Genomic DNA, 24,750 nt, shown 5'->3' on the forward strand with positions numbered 1-24,750 from the left:
TGAAGCAATGATACATATGAAGTTTAAGAAATAAAATTATGACATGAGAATAGCTGCACTTACACAAGGCTATTGACAGAATAATAAGATCAGAAGCTGCAGGGACGGATGACAACTATTGGGGTATTAGTACAGGAAGGCATGGTATACAGGTAAGACAGAAAAGGATATTATTATTGAACAGATGGTCTTTATCAGTAATCATAATGCACACACTTTAATATATCCTTGCAGAAATAAAGCCAAAGTAAATAGCAATAATACTAAAATCATTGTGGTTATACTTGATTTTTAAAAAAAGACACTATAGTAAAGAGTGAGGACTTATTCAGAAGGAAAAAATACAAATTTAAAGCTGAATGTTTAAAGGCATTGTAGAAAATGTACAAGAATTAAATCCTCAAGATTCGGAATAACTACAACAGTTCCACAAAGAAATAAGGAAGGTCCAAAATGAAACCAATATGTCTATAGAGAAATGACAAAAATGACAATGAGAAATCAGAAGAAATAGTGAAGCCATGTCTGAGTTAGGAAAGGACAATCATAAGTTCTCACAGTTTCAGTGAAGAAATGCAAATAAGACAGGCCATTAAAAAATCGCAGAAAAAGTAAAAAAGCACAAACCCCAGAAGTAAATCCTTGTTAAAGCACATCAGAAGCAGAAAGCTCATCATAGTGCTTTTAAGGTCAACAAAGGATTAACGTATAAAACAAGCACAAACAGCCAAATGGATGGTTTGCATCTGTGGTGACCCAGAGGCTGGGGAGGTGCATATATGGGAAATCCTTTTACAGAGTACTCAGAAAGTAGAAAAGGGAAGCTAAGGGTCAAGGAAAGAGATCACAGAATAAATATATGAATCGGTAGTAACAAATTACTTACATCAGACAGTATTTATTCAAGTTCTAAAGGAAGTCCAGGATGAAGGACCTTAACAACTAATGATGATGTGTAAACTTTCACTTAACACTCTTTCCATACCAGGGGCTTTGACAATAATTAACCTGGTGAGAACTTCTAACAGAACTCCAAGGAAGACCCAGAAAACTGCAGACCATTAAGATGACATTTGCAGCAAACAAACTAGTGCAAATTACTCTGAAGAACAGTATTAAAAAGCACCCAGATAAATAAGATGCTATGAACAAAAGTCAGCATTTAAAAGGCAAGGAATGCCTAGCAGATTGACTGGAATTTTTTTAAAGGAATGGACAAGCCATAGGATCCATCCCATCTGATTTACTTAGGCTTCCATACGATGCATAACTTCCATCAGCCACAATTCATCAAAGAAAAATCAGAATCAGGCTGTTGTTTAGAGAAAAATAGTTTCTCATGTGGAACAGTAATTTTATGAAAGTATGACAAGAGAAAGTATAGAGTAATGGTGAACTATCACAGAGAAGATTATTACTAATTGAGTTCCACAAGAGTAAGGATTAAGACCTATGCCATTTAAGAGATTCAGGCCACAAATTACCCAGGAAGTGACTAGTGAGGTGACAAGTCCATGAAGTTATGCAGGATCACAGTAACAAATACTACCTGTTACAGAGACAATAAAATGGAATATCCAATTTAATGTAGAGAAATGCAGTGCAACATAAGGAGAGGAAAAAAGACAAACTCAACCTTAACTATCCATTGATTAATACTACTCCAGCTTGAGATCTTCAGATCTTTATAGATTTTTTTTGTACGTTTCTAAATTCTCAGTAAAAAGCAATAAAATATTCTGAAATACCAGGAAAGAAATAGAAAAACAAAGAAAACTGTTACACCTTCACATAAAAACACACAAATGCTGCTCCAGTTGTGTTGCATTGACTTCTCAGATAAAAAAACTTCAACAATAAAGAAACTAAGGATGAGCCAAAGTACAGAATGTGCTTGGAAGACATGAGCAGCTGCAAAGATACATGATTTTGAGAGCAACTAGACAAATCTATGGAAGAAATATCTATTCAGGGTATACATTCTGGCTCCTGAATCTCAAACACTTTCTAATGGGGTAGGTTTCTAGCACAGTATCATTATGCAATTTCTCTCTTCACTAGGGAAGTGTTACTGGGTCCTGCCAGAAACAGGACACATGACAATATTGACTTTGGTCTTACCCAAGGCACCATGTGTTCCTGAACAGTAAAACAGACAAAATCTGGACCTGTAAAATCTTGATTTCTTTTCGTCTACACTTTTCTATTGTTTTTTCACTAGTGTAACTTTAACCAAGCATGCCCACCCTGCAAAGTTCACAAAGAGTTTAATTATGGATAAAAATGCTGTGACCATTCCCTGAGTAAACAAAATCCTCTCTGAAACTTCTTTTGTTAAGCAAATGCCTGAAAACACATTTGTTGAAGACACTTTGTAAATCTGGGAATCTAGAGATCTTCTTTCATCTAGAAAGAAGGTGGTGGGGGGGTATTCCCTACTGTGAATAACAGAAGTTCAGCTTTAGTTAGAGCTAAGGATCTGGTTTTGCTTTCTATTGCCCTCCTCTGTGCCTGAAGGTGGCAGCATCAAGATGGTACAAATTTAGCAGTTACAATCAACCAAAACATCAGTTACTCCTAAAATTAAATTTGATATGCAATTTAAAAATGAATAGTTTAACTAACACATCCTGAAAGGGATACATGGATTAAGTGCAATAGGCTATACTAAATAATTTTAAATAATGTCTTGATTATGTTGGAATAATGCAAAATAGTTTTTCAATAATAGTTTTTAAAGAATAAATGCAAGTTACTACACTTTAGATGATATATTTTCTAAAAATATACTCATAAAGCAAAACTTAATATAATCTTGTATTTATTACATCTGTTCATATCCTGTGGCATGTCAGCAAGCAGAGAGCATCACCTATTCATTTAATTTATCACTTTTAAGATCTATATATAATGTAAATATTGCTTCATCTCTTCAAGGTCTTCAACTGAAGCATAACTGGCATCTTTCATACGGTAGGAGATTTGATACAAAATTTTGGGAAATCAGACACGAGGCTCAGCTCAGCTGAATAATAACACATTTGAGGTCTGTGAGCAAATGAGGCAGCAGTGCAAGCAAACACACAGAGTCACTTTGGCCATATTTTCTGCTCTAAAGTGGTTATATCCAGACTCAGCAGAAAAGTAACAATGGAAAAGAGCTTTAGCACTTATGCCTTTAGTTTTTTATGAATACAGAAAATACTGCTTCCATTCAAAATCCCCTTCCTAGAACAGACCATTCTTGACTATGAACTTGCAACAAGATTTTGAAATTATGCTAAATTGTGCCACTTAATATCACATTAAAAAAGGAGAACAATTAAGTAATTTTACAGATGTTTGTATATAATTCTAGAAGGTATTAGCAAAACACTATTGTACAAATATGTAATCACGGACCATTATAATAAACATACAAATGGTTCTGTAATGGAAATATTAGGACATGGTACTGGCAAACTGCACAACTTCCATAATATTTTTCAGTATTCATTACTGTAATAGTAAACATACCCAGAATTACCACCTGACATTTAAATCACAAAATAATTCCCTTTAGTAAGGCTGTCACTTCAATTCCCTCAAGCTTTATTACCGTAATTCATTCTGTATGAAAATATCACATAGCCAGGCTCTTATTTAAGCTAAAATTTCTGGAAATATTAAATCATGAGGGCTTACAAACCTTCCCAAAGAAAAATGAGATACAAACTTGATATTGTACCTATTCAAAAAATGTTATTTAATTTAGGACCTCTAAGCTTTGAATCAAGGACTCTAACTCAGCAGGTAACTTCTGTGCTAAGGTTTTTCATGTGAACTAATTTATATGTAAGCTGGGCTGCAGAATTCTTAGAGAATTTACCTATATTCAATGCTTTTATAAAAAGAATGTTCATAGAGAGGAATATTTAATTTAAAATCTCAAAAGATTAAAACATTATTGCTATGTTTTCAGACCTTTCAAAAATCCTTCCACACCCAGAAACCACAAACTCAGAATCCCTCAGAGCTGGGGGGAATTCTCTAGCCATACTAATGACTGTTCTTCCCATAAGTCTTTCCCAGCTACACCCACTGAGGGAGGAGCCATATACTGGAAAAATTCGGTACTGGTGGATTGTGAATTTTGAGTTTACCACAAAGTTGATTGAATACATTCTTTATAAATAAAAAATATTCCCTTCATGTAGTTTTTTCAGTCTTTTATAGTTTGCCTTTCCCCATACCTCCGCAAGTCAAGTAATGAACACAAAAAATCAGCAGTAAAAATAACTGCTAGCATTGAAATCATAAAGTCAAGCACTCAACCTGAGTTTCTGGTTTTCAGCACAAAATTAACTAACCTACATTGCTAAGACAGAATATCTTAACTACAAGATCACATACACTGTGTCTTAAATGATTCCATTTTTCCAGGACACTGAGTAGATCTTCCATGGAATCAAACCACAGTAATGAAGGAAGTTGTTCACTGTAGGACCTCTGTCTGGCTTATTATGGAAATGGAAACAATATAATATATAAAATACAACAGAAAAAAATACAGAAAGAAGAAAAGAATAGCTTTGTGGCTCACACTCTTGAATTCTATTCTATGGAAAAAGTTTTTCTTCCTGACTTCAGCAACAGAGAAGAGCAGATTTCTCACACTTAATTATTACTGCAGTTTTTACTTTTTTTTATTACTATTATCTGATGCAGTGAAGTGAAATGTTTCTTTCTTATAAATGAAATGGAAATGAATAGAAATTTTCCATAAATAAAGCCTTATGTAACACTCAGAACTCAGAAACTAAGCAGTAAATGCTACCCACATTATGGACTTTTGTGACCTTTCACTCCCAGTAATTCTGTTTCCTTTCTACAAATTGGGGTTAATTCCACCCCTCCTCCAGAAGGATGTAATGAAGATTAATTAGTGTTTGCGAAAAATTCAGATAGTATATTGATGCACACTGCTGAAGAACACTTGAGGAAATTAATCATTTCTTCTTTACAGCAGGAACTGAATAGACCAGAGTAAATAATATATGGGACAATGCAATGAACAATTAGGACAAGAGAAAATATTGAAAAGCTGCTTATTATCCAAGCAGTATTTACTTTGTGTATTCAATAAGAAAGGGATCCTGTAACTAAAGATTGCTGTAATCAAAATTCAAGAGGTACAAACCAAGAGTGAGCAATAATTCTGATTCCTCCCCTTCCTAATTTCCAAGTTCTTTGCCACCATAATAATCTTCCCTAATATTTCAATATAGCAACAATGATTATACTATATTGCTATTTTTATTTTAACAGATTGAAATTTCGGAACCATTTTTAGATCCAATAATTGAAGACAGAATGAAGTATCTAATTACCATGTTAAGAAGCCATATTGACTTCAAAGAAAGAGATAGTGTCTAATTCACTGTCAGACTTGGAATCAGAGCCAATAGAAACCCACTCTTCTATGCTGGTGACTGATGATTATCTCTCCCTGTCCATGAGTGATAATATTGCAAAAAGGAAAATACGCAAACTCTAATTTTTGCCCCAGCAGACCACAAGGGAATATAAACTATATTTAAATTGGAATATAAAAAATAAGCATATAATTAGTGCAGCATTTTAAGTAAAGTGTTTTTAATTACTGTAGTCAAAAGGTGAGACTTATTTACAACTGTAGGGAGCACATTTTTTCCTGGACTCCTGTTGTTATGGACTATAATATATTATCTGGTAATCTTCACCAATTATAAGCTAGTAGTATTTAGCAACACACAATGGTGTTAAAAATGTTTTTAAATAATCTTCAGTAAATGCAAGTTTCAACTTTTGCTCCAATTTTCAGGTTTCTAATAATAGAGCATTTGAGCCTTATAAATCTTAGAAATCTAATTAGACAATGTTAAGTTCTCTCTAGCTGAAGTCACAGATGTTTCATACTGGGAAAATCAGCAAGCCCCAGGGTTTGTTTGGTCTAGTATAGTGTCAAATTTTCATGGATAATTTAATAGCTAATAACTCTAATTCTTTCCCGTAAACCAAGAGATGATAAATAGTAATTGCTCTAAAGCCATAAAATCAACCCTCCAGGCAAAAAAAAAAACCCTCCAAAAAACATTGAGGAGATTAATTTCTGGTACTTAATGTTTCTTTATTACTAATTGTCCCTGAGTTGTATATATCTTACAATATGAAAGAAAATGCAAATAAATCCACTGGATTCATACAGCTGAGAAAGAAATTACATCAAGGATACTGTACGTATCTTTGATCTATTACACACACTGATTATATGGTAGTGAAGTTATTTTATTTGTTTTTCTTCTCAGATTCTAGTAACAGTTTGTGGGCACATGCCAGAGTATCTCCAACAAAATAGCAGTTTCTATCTAAAAAAGTGCTATTTTCTGCTTTCTCTTTTTTAAAAAAATATATTTATTTCTCCTTTGCAAAATTATATAATGAAATATATTTTTTTAATATTTAAACAGAACTAGACATGCAAAAGTAATTAAAATGCAGAAGTCTGCATTTTAGAGTATGCATTTTGTGAGAAGACAACTTGATATTTTTCAGAAGAATGTCAGAGTAACCTTTAGCTGCATTTTAAAAGGCTGACAGCAGGGTGGGGTTTATTTGCTTTTATAAAATCATTAGCCAGGTCACTACGTGGAATGAACTGGGTGCATTGGTTCCCTAGTGCTCGATTGCAAAGGTTTCCCAGACTCCCTAGAGGAGTCATCCCATAAATACGATGGGTTCGCAGATATTCCTCCATTTACTACGTTCCCTTAGACCAACTGGTAACAGCTTTTTGCTCTCCTTTTTAATGCGGAGGAGATGGCCTTAGTTTTGAGCAGAATGGAAACAGTGTGCTGGCAATAAACAAAGAATGGGTAAAATGCTTGAATATGGAAACCCAGCAGAATTCAGAAAACATAAATTCCGAAGGCATACTATTGTACTTGGGAATGGCAGTTTATCTAAACAAAAGTTATCTGGAAAACCAGTGACAAGGCTCTTAGAAAATTATGCTACCACTGGAAAAATATGGCTGTGAATATACAATCTTTAAAAAAAATGGATTTCAACTGGTCCTATATTAAATTACAAAAAGACAAAACTAGAAAGTTATAACAATAGTTATTAATCTCTGTTACTTCTATTTCTAATTACTCAAGAGAAGAGTATCACAGATAATTTTAAAGACACAGGAATATAAGGTGAATTATAAGGGTTAATAAGAAATAATGTTTTAAGTTGATTCATTCAAAATTGAGAGAAAAATAAAACATCCAAAGAATATCTAGTGTTTTAAAATACCTAGAAAAAGATCACTTATTACCTTAATTCAATATTCATATCCTGCCATAGAATCAAACAAGGTGTACAAAACATGCAAAAGAAATGGAGAATGGTATAGAGAATGTTCCAATACCATTATTATGTATATTAATCTTTAATTTAAAACAGCATTAGTAGTTATTGTTTCTCAATTTCAAGAATCAAACTGTACAGTTCAGAAAATGATGAGGACAACTGCCAAGTACACCAAAAACTCCCTTAAGAATAGAGATCAGAGACAATGAGTAAAAACATGAAAACATAAAATATAACAAACCAGAGAATTTAAGCAGAAAGTTCTTAAGGAAGTTAAGTAGAAAATTGAGTACAAAAATAGTTATTTAAATAACTGAATGACAAAAATTATTTTAAAATCTATACGACAAATTTTAATAGAATCTTTCAGATTTCATATATGTATACACTATCTAGCTGCAAAAAAACTTCTATTTGCACAAGATAATCAGGTTATTTCCCAAATATATCTGTGCTCACTGATCTCATTTGAGAATGCAAAATGCAACATTATCCAGCCACTGTACCAACAAACAAAAACTCAGTTTTTTTCTTTTTTAAAAATCTAGATGTTGTCTATATAATTGATTCTGAGATATTTGAAAGGCAAAAAAGGATATTTTTCTTATGTTTCTAGTTCAACTTGAGTTCATCTTTTTCTGTTTTCCGAAAAGTAGCATGTTTGCTAAGCTGATCTTCCTAGGATATGATGAAAAAATATTTGAACATATATATAGACATATATATATGCACTGGATGGAATTTGTAGCCTGGGGAAAAGGCTAAGTTCAATTGCTTTATGATACACTGATAGAAATATTGTCCAAAAATTAGTTGAAATATTACTTTGAGCTTGCTTTGACAATGCTCTTTTAATAGTTGGGGGGAAAAAAAGACATAAATAAAATGGGGTGACTGTTCTTTCTGTATGTATTCTCAAATGCTGAATTAACATGTAAGACTCAGAACAAAGAGCTGTGGAGCTGCCACAGAAGCCTGGAAATCAGCTGCCAGGTACATATACCCCAACAGATAAGACAAGGACTTTGATCATGTCTTTTTATTCATGAACATTCTGCATTTATTCTTATAGTAATGAATTTGCTAAAAGTTATTCAAGCGCTGTGCCATTTCAGTGGGAAGTAATTTATTTTTTTCCTTGCAGTGCAGAGGGATCTATCCCACAACACACCTAGGAGTATTAAACAAGAACTTAGTCTCTACATGCTTAATATCCAGGTATCTTAGTATGTTATTAGTATTAAGTTCTACTTCTTTTCTTTACCAATCTTTTTGGAAAGAGAAATGGAATTATGGCATGCAATGAAATTAAAATCAAATGGAAGTCCCAGTTCTGCAAGACTACAAAATTGTCTACAGGTTAATTTTTAAAAATCTGTGATGATGTTCTTGCTATATTTTCTAAATGCTCAGCCTCAAAATCATCTGGTTTATGCTAAGAATTCAAACCCTTTAAATTATTTTTATTTAAATCTAACTTGGTAGATTTATCTCTTTGTGCACTACATTGCCTGCAGGTTTAGGTACATAAATAATTTACTGGTTTAACCACACATGACAGATCAGCTGAGCTGTGGGAACTGTGTGCACAGCAGATGAGAAGCAAATCCAGTTAATTTGGATGGCAGCTAAGGGACAACAAAATACCTTTTTTACCTTTTGCTTAAGATTGTACACACACAGAGCTGCTGTGCCTCTGTATACATTCAAGGTAGCACAATATCTGGCTTCCTTTCTCTTGAGAGAGATCTTGTGCAATCAGTTCTGTTCTGGTTTTCCCTCTTACACAGACCACGTCCCTTTACATCTATTCAGGTCTATTCTGAACACATCTATTTCTCTAATTCCAGCTGACATGAAAAAAAAGAAGTATTTCTGTGAGGAACAGATTACTAAAAGAGCAATAGAAAGGAGGGTACAATGTGTAAGAAGTCTAATTCAAAACTGAATCACAAAGAACAAAGTTAATTACATATTTAAGTTTTTCCCTAATATAACCTGTCACATTGCCCATCTTCTGTAGTTTTAAAAAAGCCTCTGATCATTGAAAAAATTTCTTTTTTGTTATTCTTCTATTACAGCTAAGGAACAGCGTTCTAAAAGATGTATGCATTGCTCCTATTAGCCTACCTGGCCCCCAGAAGAACTACCTCTCCAGCTGGCTTCTCACTCTCTCTGCTTTAGCTTAAACGTATTGATCAGGAAGTTATCCCCAAACCAGAGCAGACTTAATCTAAAGTTATTTTAAAAGCTAAAATAGTTGATACATTAAACAGGTTTGAAGTTTTGGTTTTTTGGTTTTTTTTTTAGTTCTGGCATTCATTTATATTCTTTTTCTTTCTCATCAGCTGTGTGTGTGGTGATGTGGTTTCTTATAAATCCTTACAATTGTTGTGTAAGAACACTGCTGAGATGTTGCCTCAAGATATTTTTTGTCACACTGAGGATGTCAAAAGAGTTTCTAAAAAGTTATGTGTCTTTGCCTTTTTACATAAATAATTATGTATGTTGGAATAAAAGTTAAAATCACCCTGAATTACTCTTCCTCATAATTTAACATCGATGGCCCTGCTGTTCCTGGAGACACAGATTTCTAGAATGGATGGGAGTCCACTCATCCTCATCCACTGCTCACATGTGTGTGGGATGTTACCCCTCTGCAGAGGGACTGGAGAGACAGGATACACTGCAGGGCCAACTGACCTAGAACTCACTCTGGAAAGAGGACTGCACAATATGCTGGGCTTTGGACACTAAATTTGTTCTGCCCCAGGTGAGGATTGCCTGCAATCCAAAGGAAGGACATGTCTTACTCCCCAGCTAAGGAGCTGTTATCAAATGCCCATTTGGATTTTCATTCCTGAAAGACACTCTGTCAGTAATCCCTCATCACTTCTTTTGCCTTTCTATAAATTATATTAGGCATCTTTGTCCTCAGAAAAGAATTAGACAAGCATCTGTGCAACTTAGGTCTAGGATAAGAATTTTCATGTTGTAAGTTGTAACAAAAAAAATCCAGTCAATTAAATGAAATAGCATTTTTTGGGGTAATTTGCAGGAAACAATTTGATTGCTTCAAAATTATTGCTCTAGAAAAGCTAATTTCTTTGTATGCATATTTTAAAACTTTAAAGTAATTAGGAAATATACTTCATAAGCAATTTTAAAATTTAAAAAACCCAAACCATAATCATTATTGCTATAAAGCATTTTTGCAAAAGTGCACATTCTTGTTAACTGTTAAAGGAAATTATTCTTCTACCTTACCAATTTTGTAGATTTGAACAAAGGCCTAACATTAATTAAACCTAGCTGGCATCATCAGATTATCAGGTGTTATACTATAAAGTGAATTCAAAGTAAATTTTGACTTATCAGTATCTACAGTTTTTTGGGTTTCTTAATTTTTAATGAGTCCTTAGAAAGCCTGATAACTTTGCAAGACATTAACTGCCCTTTGCTCATTCCACATATCTCTGACTTGGGGAACTTCAGAAGGCACCAAAAAACCATCTCTATAAGAAAAACAAAGCTCCAATCAAACCAAGCTTATGTGGTGGTCAGGGTGTTAAGGGGCACAGAGCTGCAAAAAGTTTCTTTTGGAGTTGTTTAAGAATTCTTTTAACTATTCATATTCTCAGCCTGTTCTCCTCATTCCTTTTCCTAGCAACAGCAGACAGAAGTATCTGGCTGCACAGACCTGGAATTTACTTTGTCCCCGTACCAACTGTATTAAGCTACCAAAACACCATGCACTGGCACATATATGTTTAATCACATTTCTTTGATCAATTATAAATTTATTTTTAAAGCTAAACATTTTCTGGTTTTCTTAAAGCTTTCCCGATTTTTTAAATTTTTTTTTTTACACAGAGATAGAATAAGCAGCAACAGATCTAAGTTTTAAAAGTCACAGTAAAAAAAAAAAGCTATACTGCTACAGAGGGTGAAAGGTGAAATACCAGAGCAATTTGCCCAATTTCCCCAGAGTAGCTTTGGAGTACACTTAAACTGTTCAAGAATTAAGTGGATCTAGATGCGAGAATAAGATTCAATAAGACCTGGTCTGAGCACATGCCTGAACAAAAATTCTGGTGCTCCTTTCCATTCTCACTTATTCTACAAAACTGTGGAATCATTTGGCTGTGTTTTCCATTAACATTATTTCACAAGATGTGAAACTGCAGAGATAGGGTGAGGAGGACAACTTGTAAGACTTTAGCCTTGCAATGAGTCCAATCCCCAGAGAGATTTTTGGTTCTTGTTCTCAACACTTCTATTCAGTTTCTCTTGAAGGCAAAGAACATAAACACAAATTAAAACCAAAACTCCTTCTTTCATCCTAATCTATGTCCCTCTTTGCCCTCATGAATCTTAAGACATCTGTGGCAGTTACTTCTGCATTTGTCACCAGTAAAGGTAAAATTGGATTTTAAGCAGAAAAATAAAGTGATTTCACTACCTCTAAGAGAATTCTAGAAAGCTTTTCAGGCCATGAATGGTTATTTCACAGATGCATCTAATAAAAAGCTTTAGCCTGGTATCACATCCAATTGGGATTCACAAAAAGAACCATTCTCCATCAGCTTGCATGGTTTATGTGTCTTCTGTTCAGTATCCTAACTCCTGTTAATACTCAGTCCCCATGTAGTTTATATTGAGATTGTAATTTGTGAGGAAAAAAAAAAAAGAAAACAACAAAAAACCTTCATTGAGAGGAAGCTTTCTAACTTAAAATAACCCTGATTGAGCAGAAAGGTGGATAACACTATGCATTTCTCCTTCTCTGATTTCCCACTGTTCTTTTGTCCTTTTCCTGCCCGTGGCAAAGCCCAGCTCCCAGCCTGTTGCGCTGCCAGGCCCTGGTCCAGGTCCCATCCCTGGGGCCGTGCTGGCTCCTGCAGGAGCCAGGCAGTTGGATCCATTGGGAGTCTGGCTCCAGTCTTCTTCAATCACTTTAAACCTGTTAGATTGTGAAAGCCTCTAACAAAATCCAACTGCTGATCCTTGGCTTTGTTAGACATACTCAACAGGCAGAACCAAGGACAGTTGTCTTTTCTTTTTGTTACCCACACAGCATTATCAGCAATTCTGGGTCCAACACAGTCTGTATTTTTCAAGCTTCAATATATACTCAAAATATTTAAGTTCACATTTTAGGTAATGAAATTATGTCCAATTATCTTATGAAGGCTTTCATTCATTTCTTAAATTGATTTAAAAAACCAGTAATGAAAACAGCAGTCAATTCTATCATTGGCTGTTCAACACAACAACAAAAAGAGCTTCACTACTGGAAAAGCACCATGGATATTACAGTGCAGAGCTTATTAGCAACACAGCTAAAACATAAATTTGAAATAGAAATTCAAAATTGTATAAAAGCTATACAAAACCTCAGTAAATAAAAAAAATCAATAATGTATACATTTTTCCTTGTCATAAATGAGTTCTATATATCTTGTTACATGTTCATCTAGCATACAGACAGAACTCAACAGATAATATATCAACCTCTGAGAATATAAACGCAAGCTTTGCATTTTCACTTGATGATAGAAGTAGTTGTACATTGACTTTAAATCTATTCTTTTAATAAGAGTGTATTAACATTGATGTCACTGTTTCTTTGTTTTAGCCACGACCTTCAGCTGTAAGCTTTATGAAGCCTGACTGATTATTCTTGTCCACAAGTTTGCACTTATCTATAAAGGAATCCTGTATTACATTTGTGTTTGGGCTGAAAAACTTGCTTTTCCTAAGACATAAAAATTTTTTTGATGATAATGTCTAAATATGAAGAAAACACACATAAAAGCAATGTGATATTCTAACTTGGTCAAACAGGGTTTTGTTTTGCTGTAGTTTACACACAGGATATTTCTATCTTTTCAAATGCTCTCATTTTACAGGCCAGAAAAACCCATGAAAACAGATAATTGTTCAGCAAGCACTTCTGTGAATCGTGTTGCGCCCTGTGCTGATCACCACAATGTCACATCAGTGTTTTGCTGTTGCCTTCAATGGCACTAGGCTTATGCACAATGCTCGTCTGCATGAAGTGTCCCCTGCTGGCTGGCACAGCTCAGGAAGGACTTCTGTTGCCAACAGCTAACAAGCTCTCCCTTTATATCGAGTGCTACAGGCCTACGGGTTTGAAGTGGAAGGATCAGAGTTCTTAGATCTCAGATTTGTGAAGCTTGTTAAAGCTTTTTATTAAATTCAGCTAATTTCAGAACTGCAGGATGGTAAAGTTATTCTGTATTTGCAATCCAATGATACAATGTTCTTTCTTTTTTTTTTCCTATTTACATAATACTTTTGGAAGCTGAATATGAAAACCATGGTGTGTATTTTCCCAATGTATTCTGCAGTCCATGACAAGCTGGTATGATTTATTGACAGGGGTTGTTTGGACTGTCTCAATTTAGGGTAAAAATGTCTTACAAGCACATCTTTTGATTGCACTACAAGCTGTTATAATAAAAATTAAAGCAAAATGTATTAAAAAAGGCTTAGATACAAATCAATATAGGGGAAACCAGATACACAAATTTTTTTTACCATACAGAAGGCAATGCATCTGGTGTTGTATTGCAAGAAAAGATTTAATTATTAACAAGTGAAATCATACTGTCACTTGCAGAAAAACAAAAAATAATGCTCAGTAAGAATCACAAGAGATGTGCTCTATAAGTCACCGAGACTAAATGTCAAATAAGAATAAAAATACACAGGCTATACTTTTATCACTTTAAATTACTTCATGAGATTTCTCAGACAATAAAGGGTGACACTACATTTTTACATCAGGTATCTTTTCCAGAAGGGAGGAGCAGGGGATGGGAAGAGAGAGAGAATTATCTTTCTTACACTGATATTTTGAGAGGTGATTCTAAAATATATATGCACAATTTCATTACTGCAAGCCAAAACTTCTTAAATAAGGTGCATGTATATGTTTAAATTCTTCTTATAAGGGTTTGAAGTTCTTCTAATTATCAAATATTTTAAACTGTGTCATTGACAGTGCAGACAGCTGTTTAGTAATTCAAACAGGACACTGCTCTGTGAATGTCACATCAAGATATTGACATTTTTCTGGCAGCTTAGATATTCCCAAACTTCATATTTAACATCATGATGAGGTATTGCCTTATCATTGTGTAGTGTCTACAAATAACAGTCTAAAGATTAGAAAAGATACTTGGATTTAAATGCAACTGACATAAAGCATGTTCAGATATTTTGAATTTCTGTATTATAATAACCAATTATGGCCAAAAATGCTTTTTCATACCAAAATTTGGGTTAAATCTGCTTTGAATTCTATATGAGAGATCAAACACAGCAGCCCAAGCTAAAGAAATCAGTGAACTGATGCTGCGCTTCAGCACCATGACAAGGAGCGCTGCTGTCTCTCTGAACTGCACACACCCAAAACAGGAGGGTGCCTTTGCTGGTTTTGGGAACCTTGCTGTACCTCCTCTGAGATGTCTGTACCCAGTTAAAAAAGAAATAAAAGGTTCTTCACCTAGAGTTATATGTGTGCATGGTAGTAAAACTTTCCAGTCTCAAATCTTTTTAATGGAGTTCAAAAAATCATATTTATGTGAAGTCAAGTATATTTAAAGAAAAATAGTAAAACAGATATCTAAAAACAGATATTAAACCTATTTGTTACAGTAACCACAAACTACATATACACAGTGTTTAAGTGTTCTTTGGGCCAAAAGGTCTTCACTTCAGGGCATATTTGAAACAGTTGACACCATCGAAGATGGAGCTGACTAATCCTGCCTGGTAGCATGTGTTTTGAAGACAGAAAAAACTTTTCTGCAATATCCCTTATTTTACTTCTCCTTCTTGACTAGCTAAATAAGCTATGGAGCAAATCTCTAGGGAAGGAATGCGTAAAGCAGAAAGAAAAGAATGAAACTTAAAACAACATGCAGAATAATGAAATATCTTCTACTAAAGAATCAAGTGTGAATTTAAAAAAACCCCAACAAACTGTCAACACATCACCAACTTTTATCAGCAAAGTATGTAACACATTACACAGCTATACAAATTATATTTTACATTTGATGTCTTTTGCTTACTTGAAAGTAACATTGCTAACATTGAGCTGCAGCTACATATGAAAGAATTGATTTTCAAAGATGAAGTTGTTACTGAGACTAGTTTTTACTATCTTCAATAACACCAGGTGACAGCAGGTGAAAGTGAGTTGTAAATTTTTGAATTTCAATCTTATATAATTTTCTCACAATAATGAATTTAATTTAAAACATTTTATCATTTTTTGTTAAGTTACATGTGAATGAAACAGCCATCTCTATTAGTATTAGAATATTAAAAATCTTTGCAAATCAATCTGTGTGTGGCCAAAATAACGTTTAAACTCTGTGCAACAATCAAAGCTACAGCTGTAGGTATGATAGGTTCTGTTGGTATTCTACTGCCATGAATCTAGTTCTTCTGTAACAAAACCATTATGTCCTGCACCAGAAAAATACAACAACTTGCTGAGTTATGAAATTTCAATTTCTCCAAATGAAATCCTTCACACACTGTTATTCAATATATAATGCTAATTCCTGTATCATCACTGCCAGAACTGCCAATCGCTTGGTACTTCATGAAGTTTGACATATAAGCTTTCAAATAATTAACTAACTCCTCTAAAAACTATTTTATAATGTGACTTTCTGAAAGAGAGATGAAAAAAAAATTCCCTCTTGTGGTTATTTGTTTATTTCAAACTCAGATTAAAGTATCTGTTAAGCAGAAAAAAATCAGTAGAGAGATACTATCTATGTGTACAGAACTGAAGGGTACAAATTTTAACCTTAGGGTTAAGAAGATTATGGATCTGGGTTTCCTACATCCTAGAAAAAGACTGGAATCACTGAAATGCAACAAAAATGCAAATCAGCATCGCATTTGTCTTAATGGCTGTTTCTTAAAATACTTACTTTGCTCTTTCAAGGAACACGCACAGCTGCTTGTCCTCAGTAAGACACTACAGGTTCCAGATTCTGCATGAGAGAAGTCACTAAATGTTTCTCAGGAATAACAATTCAAACACATCCCCGTGCTGAGCATTTCTGGTTCACATCTCTCTGCACTGTGCGTAGATATTCTGGTGCCATACTCTGAGACAGGCTGCAGAAACCAGTCAGGGATACAAAATTACTTATTCTAGTCTCTGTGATTTTTTTAGGAGATATATTGTCTCCTAAAGACACACGCCGCAAGGCAGACAGTAGAATTTTCTACAAATATGAAAATATAGAAGTTTATTTCACCCCTCCAGTCTGTTAGTGCCTGCCTTTTAATTGAAACTGTATTTTACCAGATAACACGTAAGCAATCCACATCACAGTGATAACTGGAATAATCAAAAGAATGTATTTGTAATATAAGTTTATAAGTATGTAAGTTTCAAAGGTTATGATAATGCTTAAACAATGTATTGAATCCGAAACTCTACATTCAATTAACCATTCACTACACAGTTTAATCCTTAAAGAAAACACACCTAGTTCAAATCTAAGATGTGAAAATTTTCCCTGCTAACATCTGGGATGAGATTTACTGAAAAACATTCCCCCAAACCATACTTTGTAACCAAAGCAGCTGCTTTGAAATCTTTAGGTATTTCCAAGAAATTATTGCAACTGAAATTCCAAGATGAAAACCTTTTTGTCATGTTAACACCACATGGATAGCATTTATTTTGGATTAACTTGTTTAAAACTTGTTATTTCTGCACTGTACAAGCACTGTTTCTGTCATTCATAAAGATCAAGATGGATGGTTGACTGAAACATAATGAAAAATGAACTGATTTGGAAGAAAGAAGCAAACAGTATTTATGATCAGAACATCACTCATACAAAAGATGATGCCGCAAGGGTTAGATACGAGGATTTAGAGCTCCACAGCTTTCCTGGTCAGGGCAACTGCCATTAAAGAGGAATGCTCTCAGAAGAAAGGCTAAGAAAAATGCAAGAACTTTCAGCATAATTTTAAAACATTTAGGAAGCTTATACAAGCCAAGACAACGGAGATTAAATGCCAGTCTAGAAGTTAAACTAACCTTGATGTTGAAGTGTGAAAAATGCATATATTTTTACTTTCCTTTACTAGTTCATGACAATATATAATAAAGGCAAGTATGTTACCAAAAGACATGGAACATTTTGAGGATCAGACAATAATGCTAATATTGATTGTTCCTAATTCTCACATAACAAAGACCTTCAATTTCCTTATAATAAGTCAATGGAAACATTGAAGTGGTTTCTTTAAAGAATACTTATGTGATTCTAGATGTAATTTAAAGATCAAATTCTCTAGATTTTTGAGTTTTGTCCCATCCCACCTGTGGTAACTTTTCACCAGCTCTGTGCAAGTACATTACAAGTATTCTACAACAATGACAACCAAAATTACATTCTTCAACCAGTATTAGCATTTTTCCCCATTTACATTAGGTGTAAGTTCCATTCTTAACCTTCAGGTATAATTGTAATTATAACAAAGTCAATGAGACAAGTAAACAGCCTATGGTGTCACTCAAACAAGAATCCCTACAAAAACCACAGAGAACATAGTTAAGCACCTTCCAAACTAAAAACTCTTAAATGAACACTTGGAGTGACAATTTAGTCAAACACTAAAACTACTAGATAAGATCTATGAGGTATGTCAATAGGAGGGATAGTAGTATTTTTATTAATCAAAATTTATGCAAAGAGAATATAACATTCTTAAAAGCTATTTCAACATTTCTGCTGATACTATGGTTTTTTAAGGACTAGTCCTTCTATACTTCTTATTTCTCATTATATCAAAATATTTAAACTGGATCTACTTGGCCTTTTTTTGCTTTTGATCTCTCAGCCAGCATCCCCAAGCTGCTTGCTGCAGCCACGAGTACAGTTTACACTGATTCTTCTTGAGTTACGCTGAGCCAAAGCCCACACCAACATCAATTTCAGACTTAACTCATTTGATAACTTCTTATCTTAAAGACATTGCATGTCTGAATGATTTACACTCTTTAAAGAAGATCTGCAACTCTTCTATTCTGTTTGGAAATGAGACTAAGACCACAGAACTTAAGAAACAAAGTGTGGAAAAATAATTTGCCAACACTCGTAATTCAGTGTGATCACAGTTCTCCAAGTGCACATGAATGGTCCAAAGGCAAGAAGGTACGACAGACCTCCAATCTATGTGAATATTTAACTGTAGAACACTATGCCAGATTTTTCATAAATGAATGAATCATCTGGATACTTGTAACATAAACTCTTCCATCTTTTCAAAAAGTTCAAAATTCCTGACTGCCATTCATGCTTTTTTTCAGTTACAAGATCATGTTTGCCAAGAACAACCACATTCATCTGTCACACAGTACGTCTAAAACATATTCCCCTTCTGAAACTCAGTGTTCTTGCATTACATCTAAGATAGACCTTGTGTCAGTCAAGGTAAGATTTAGACTTCAGTTGTAAAACTACAAAAAATACAAATACAGGAGACACATTCTAACCTTCAAAAGAATTCAGAAGAAATAGAAAGTTTGTTGTAAATGAAATGTATGCACTACACAAGAGTATTAAAACTCATAGAAGTGGCAATTTTCTAAGAGTTCTTTCAAATGAAATTTGTTACATCTGTACCTGACAGCAGAATTTCCAACAATTTTAAGTTCTAAAACACTGACTAATGAGAAAAAAGGGGAGTAAAACTTTCTCTCTTTCTCACCTCTTCTCCTCCCCCACTTTGTTGCTGTTGCTGCATGTGAACTTTTTGCTATTGCTCTGTATATACCCCTCGCTTAGATGCCCCTTAAAATCCACAGGAAATAATACAGAGATTTCAGAGGATGCAGAAAGTTAGTAGTCAAGAAATCCCTTTTTTTTTTTTTTGCAAATAGATTGGTTATAGAAAGGAATAATGCAAGATAAAATAAATAGATATTATTGTAATGCATTATTGCATTTAAATTCTATTTTGTGTGGACACCTGTCGAACAGGCTTCTAGGAGTCAGGCAGTCATTAATTTGATTTATATTTTCTAAGAAGGGGCATATGCTCCTCTCATTTGTCCCCCACATTAGCAGCTAGTAAGTAGCAAACCAAATCACAAGATACTAGTTTAGCTTTGTCTAAGATGGGTAATTTGTTAGACAGCAATTCTCCTGTAAACAGTTATTTATATCTCACTATCCAGCTGGCTGACATCTGGGGTTGGCAACACCTGACAGTGCACTTAATGAGTTCACCAGTGTTTCCACTGGAACTGCTGACTTTCGTAATTGCAACATTACATTTACTGTAGGAAAAAAAAAAGCACAAACCTGAATGCAATGAATTAAAAAGGTCAGCGAAATAAATACTACTTTTTGTGTTAATACAGATAGTCTGTAAATGGTACAGAAAAAGCAAGACAAAATTTTTCATACATAGATTTTAACTGACATATATTCACAAGACATATGTTTATTTCATAACATTGTCTAAATTTTTTTTAAAAAGTACTTTCCAGTCATGAACTTTTTAAACAGTTAATAAATCATAGTCAAAATAACTTTAAAAAGATAGTTGTTTATCCTCTCTTTAAACATTACTTGACCTTTATATTCCCGGTCAGCAAACATTTGAAAATAATTCCATTGTTTGGCTGCAAGCTTGAATGATTGAAAAACAAATGGGAAACAAGATTTGCACATTAGCTGCAGGCTTCCTGGAATATGTGCCCATGCCAAAGGATACTGTCATCCTAAACGGAGTCAAGGTTTTCTTTGAAGGGTGCAAGAATTACTGACAAGCCTCATTCAAAGCAGCCTAGCTAAAGTGTAAGTGAGGACCGGCAGACACTGGTATCACTGTCTTTAGGGATCAGGCTCTTACGCTTCCACAAGTGCATCTGTGCCTGCCATCAGTATGGTGCAATCTGTAACTATTGAGGAAGGTAATAGCAGCTGAGGACTCTTTTTTTTCCCCAGAAAATACATAATTTTATAGCATTTTGCGCCTAATTAGCTAAAATACAATTAAGCGATATTCTATTAAAAAACCTATCTCATGTAAGTTACACTTTTTCCTGTTTTTTAAAAATCTAAATGTATTTATGTAAAATAATTGGTGCAGTCACAAGTGATAAAGTTTATTCTAAAGGATAATCTGCTTTGTCCTAAATGGCTTGTAAAATGTATCAGCAAACTTTAGCCATGATGATAATTCCCCTACTCCCTACATCTACAGCATTTTAGCTATGATGATAATTTTTCCCCAAAACACAGAAAATAGCAATAACCCTATCTATGGATTCTTAGCATTATCTTCTATGTAATCTTCTAAAAATTATTAAATAATAGAGTAGAATCTACAGTTTGTATCACAAACCCATTTTTCATGTATTTATGAATTCTTTAGGACCACCATTAACATGAAATTAAACATGAGAACAAATTCATTTTTGCAGATGTGCTTTGACAGCTCTAAATCCCACTCAAGATGGACAGCATATCTGGAGGCTCACACATCAAAAGGAAAACAATATTCTCCATTTAGGAATTAAATCTAATATACCTATCTTTATGGCAGCAGTAATAAACAGTTTAGAAATCTCATGAGAAAAAAATGAAAAGCCAATAAACAGCAAATAATTCAACACGAAATTGTAGCATCTTTAAAATCTTTTCACCAAAGTTTAAGTTCTGTGATGAAGGTTTTGATGCTTTCTCATTGTTGAAATTTAGTATGAATATTTTCTGTAATCTAACATTGACAAATATAAAATAGAATTAGATTTTTATATATTAACATTTAAAGATATCAAGAGCTTTGTTTGACATTGGAATTTTAAATGAAATCAGAATTCGTAATCAAGGGCATTTTCAAAGTCACTTTAAAACTATAATTTCCCACTATCATTTTACATTATAGAATGGAATATTCATTGGAAGAAACTAAATATAGGATATCTTTTTATTCTTGCTCATTCTAAGGCTATCTTTGGTATCAAAAGTGCTCCATTTACCCATAATTATCTTTTCACGCAGTGTTCCCAGATGTAGAACTCCCAAAATGCAATTCTACTCAAGTGCACCATGGTTGTGAGGAAGTTTGAAGTATATTAGAGATTATGGAATACATTCTGTACTTTTTATTGAAGTATCTTATGAAAACATGTACACTGTGATTTAGCACTTAAGCAAATTACCCCAAAGACAACATCAAATTTTTAACCAATGAAAAAAAAAAAGAGAAACTACTATGATTGATGGTATTGTAATTTTTCTATATATAGGATATATTTTTCTGTTGTCACACTATTTTCAGTCTCTTAGGAGGGACAAATAATCTGTAAAATCATGACAGCTAATAAGGGCTTTAGATCTATGACATATTTTGTACTAAAGGTCTACTGAGAGTTCTGTATAAAAGAATAAGAGACATAGTGACACGCAAATGGCAAAATATGCAAAACCAAACAAGAAAAAACCCCATGAATAAGTTTACAGAAGAACCACTCATAAGTTAATATTACTAATGGACATGCAATTGTTGCACTGCATCTAAACTATGATTGTGTCTCCCTTTAATCTCCTAGGTCTATAGAATCAATGTAATATTCAAGTACACTAATTTAATTATTTTTAAATTAGATTCTGCATATTTTAATCAGACTTAATATTTGAAATGGCTTCATTGAAGTAAATAAATGAGGGAAACTACTATTCCATAATCTACAGGATTCCTACACAGGTACTGCACTGCTACATCTGAAGAAAATTTTGCTAAAGACTGTAGAACTTATTAAGTGCCATAATATGTAAGCTTATTCAGTAAATGCAGATAAATAACAAAAGCCTTTAGAAAAAGAGAAAATACATGACAAAAGGCAAACTGTTGCTATTCAAAAGAAAGAATCAGGAAAGTCAGGAAGTCAATCATCTGGACTTTACATGTCAATAGCTGAATATGAATGATTAGCAGGAGAAAGAAGCCTAATTTAGTGTGTTTTATTTTACAAGACAGCCATGGCAGAGGAACAATTTACCTCATTATTAAAAGAAAACTGGTTAATCATAAAAAGTACAGATGAAGTTACAAAAATATATATATTAACAGACAAAAATGCTTAATTAATCTTTACTTTATAACTGGAAAAGTAAAAGCAGTGCTGAAATATGACCCAGAAAATTAAAAACCTAAAGCTTAAAAAAATAATTGCAGAAATTAATAAAAACTGAATAATGAGTGACATCCTTGCACATTTGACATAGATTTGTGCGTAAGACCTGGCCTGTAAGGTAAGCCCCTCCTTTACATGACAGACTAGCTATGTGGAAGTTTTTAAGACATCACCTCATTGCCTTTCTTTATATTTGAACAACTATAACAAACCACCTCATGGTGAAAATGGAAAAGAAAGGCAGATTACTTTTAATTAAAAGACTGCACAATATTTTTGACTCAGAAGTTACAATAAAAATAAAAAAACGAATCAATTAAAAAACCTGAGGCCACTGCTTTCTTCCATATTTTCCTGAGCAAAGTTCTCTTTCACACGTTCAATTGCACAGTTAGCGTGTACAGTTCAAATGCATGCTTTGGATACTGTGTTTCCAAAAGAAAATCAATTATAAGCACTGCTTTGTGCAAAAAAATGAAAAGGAAATTTTATCAGTTTTTTTTCATATTTGTGTAATATATACGTATACCTCTGTCAAAAGGTTAGCATTTGCATTTGTGCTATAAGACAAATGAGACACGAAATAAAATTCCCTTCAATACAGAACCTTCTACTGCAAAGGCCATTGCTCACATACAAAATGTTCTAGTTTTCTCCATTCAATCAATTTCTATGAAATTTGCTACAACTGATTTTAGTAAGAAAGGATTTTCTGTACATGTGAGTTCCCCAGGCAATTAATAAAATCAGCACACATCCACTACAGAGTGGGCTAACATTGTCTTGGTAAGGATAAGGAGTAAAATAGGAACTGCAACAGCTTCCTAAATGTTCAGAAAGTAATACAGAGTTCATTGAAACACTGAGGATTAGAAACCAAGTTGCCTCTTTTAACATGGTGGTGAAGAGGCAGCTTTTCTCCTATGAAGGAGAAAAGAGACACAGATATTATCTTGTAATAATGTGGCTTTTAAACTTGGTTTAATGATCTGATTAACCTTTGTTCAAGGTAATTTGTCCCCAGTTTAGGGGAAGTTTTGTCTGGATCACACTGGATTCTATTTGAGACTTGCAGCAAGAGATGAGTTGTTCTTTTGCTGCAAGTTCTAACAGTTCATTATTGCCACCATTTGTTGTAACTCAGTATCCTTAGGGCTCTTCCTCCAAAATCCTTTGAAATGGTTAACCACTTATTCTCAGAACATTCTTTCCAAATAAGATATGAACATAGTTAAAAGAATGGGAGAAATTTAAAAAAAAATGTTTTGTAAAGTAAGTCACCTTAATATATAATTAATGATGAAACAATCTTCTTTTTATGGGAGTTGTAATTAACTCTTGGAAAACTGCATATGTCCATAGTCCCATTTTAAAGGGGAAAGAGATTAGAAAGGTTCAAGAGACACACAAACAGAAGCAAATATAAAACAGTAAGATGTATTTTGTAGAGCTCTACTTACAGTTTTCTTATTCCACCCCTCTCTCCAATTATTAGGGAATTTATAGCTGGGAGTCAAGAAATTATAGCATCTGCATATTTTGCACAATTAGCAGTGTTGTGCTATAGGTAATGGGAAGCATTTGCACACACCCCAAAAAAGCCTTTGTCACAAGAAAAATGAGTGCAGCACAACGCCAGAAGAAAATACTGCTCTAATATGTTGTGAATATAAAATATAACCCCTTCACACTGACTTAGTCACCACTTGAAAATACAAATGTTTGTATCTTGCTATTTGTGGTAACCTCAATCTTAGTCAGCTTCTGTCTTTGGTTTGATATTAAAGACCGCGAGAAGTGACTGATCTTGCACTGCCATCTCAGTATTGTTCATATACTCAGCAGTCACTTTGTTGTTTTCAAAATGTGCTTCTAGGTTGATGGTTTTAAGGTGAAGCAGTACTTCAGAGATTCTACCCACATCTTGAATAACTGTATATTTAAGTTGCTTTTTTTTCTAAGAGCTTTCTTTGTGAAATAAAAGCAGGAACACTTGGAGAATTCACACTCTTTATGCATAGAGTAAATCATTTAAATTATAGATGCTCTCTATGGAAAACAGAACATATTTAGACCTAAGGCATTAGAAAAGAAAGATAGGTACTTTAGATTTATATCCTCAATAGCAAATACTTTGAAATTTTCAGGCA

General features: G+C 33.7%; 1 protein-coding gene across 15 annotated transcripts in view; it reads right to left on the minus strand.

Annotated features, from left to right (window-relative positions):
• Window positions 1–24,750, minus strand: part of TENM3 (teneurin transmembrane protein 3) — a 1,284,378-nt gene that overhangs the window by 1,017,564 nt on the left and 242,064 nt on the right. The window contains exon 4 of one of the 15 annotated variants that reach the window (XM_030947656.1): window positions 16,359–16,421. The exons of the other annotated variants lie outside the window; for them this stretch is intronic. The gene's annotated coding sequence lies outside the window, so the exon portion shown is untranslated. The remainder of the gene's footprint in view (window positions 1–16,358; window positions 16,422–24,750) is intronic. 15 annotated transcript variants of the gene reach the window in all.

This window comes from Camarhynchus parvulus, chromosome 4, assembly GCF_901933205.1.
Source record: "Camarhynchus parvulus chromosome 4, STF_HiC, whole genome shotgun sequence".
NCBI lineage: Eukaryota > Metazoa > Chordata > Aves > Passeriformes > Thraupidae > Camarhynchus > Camarhynchus parvulus.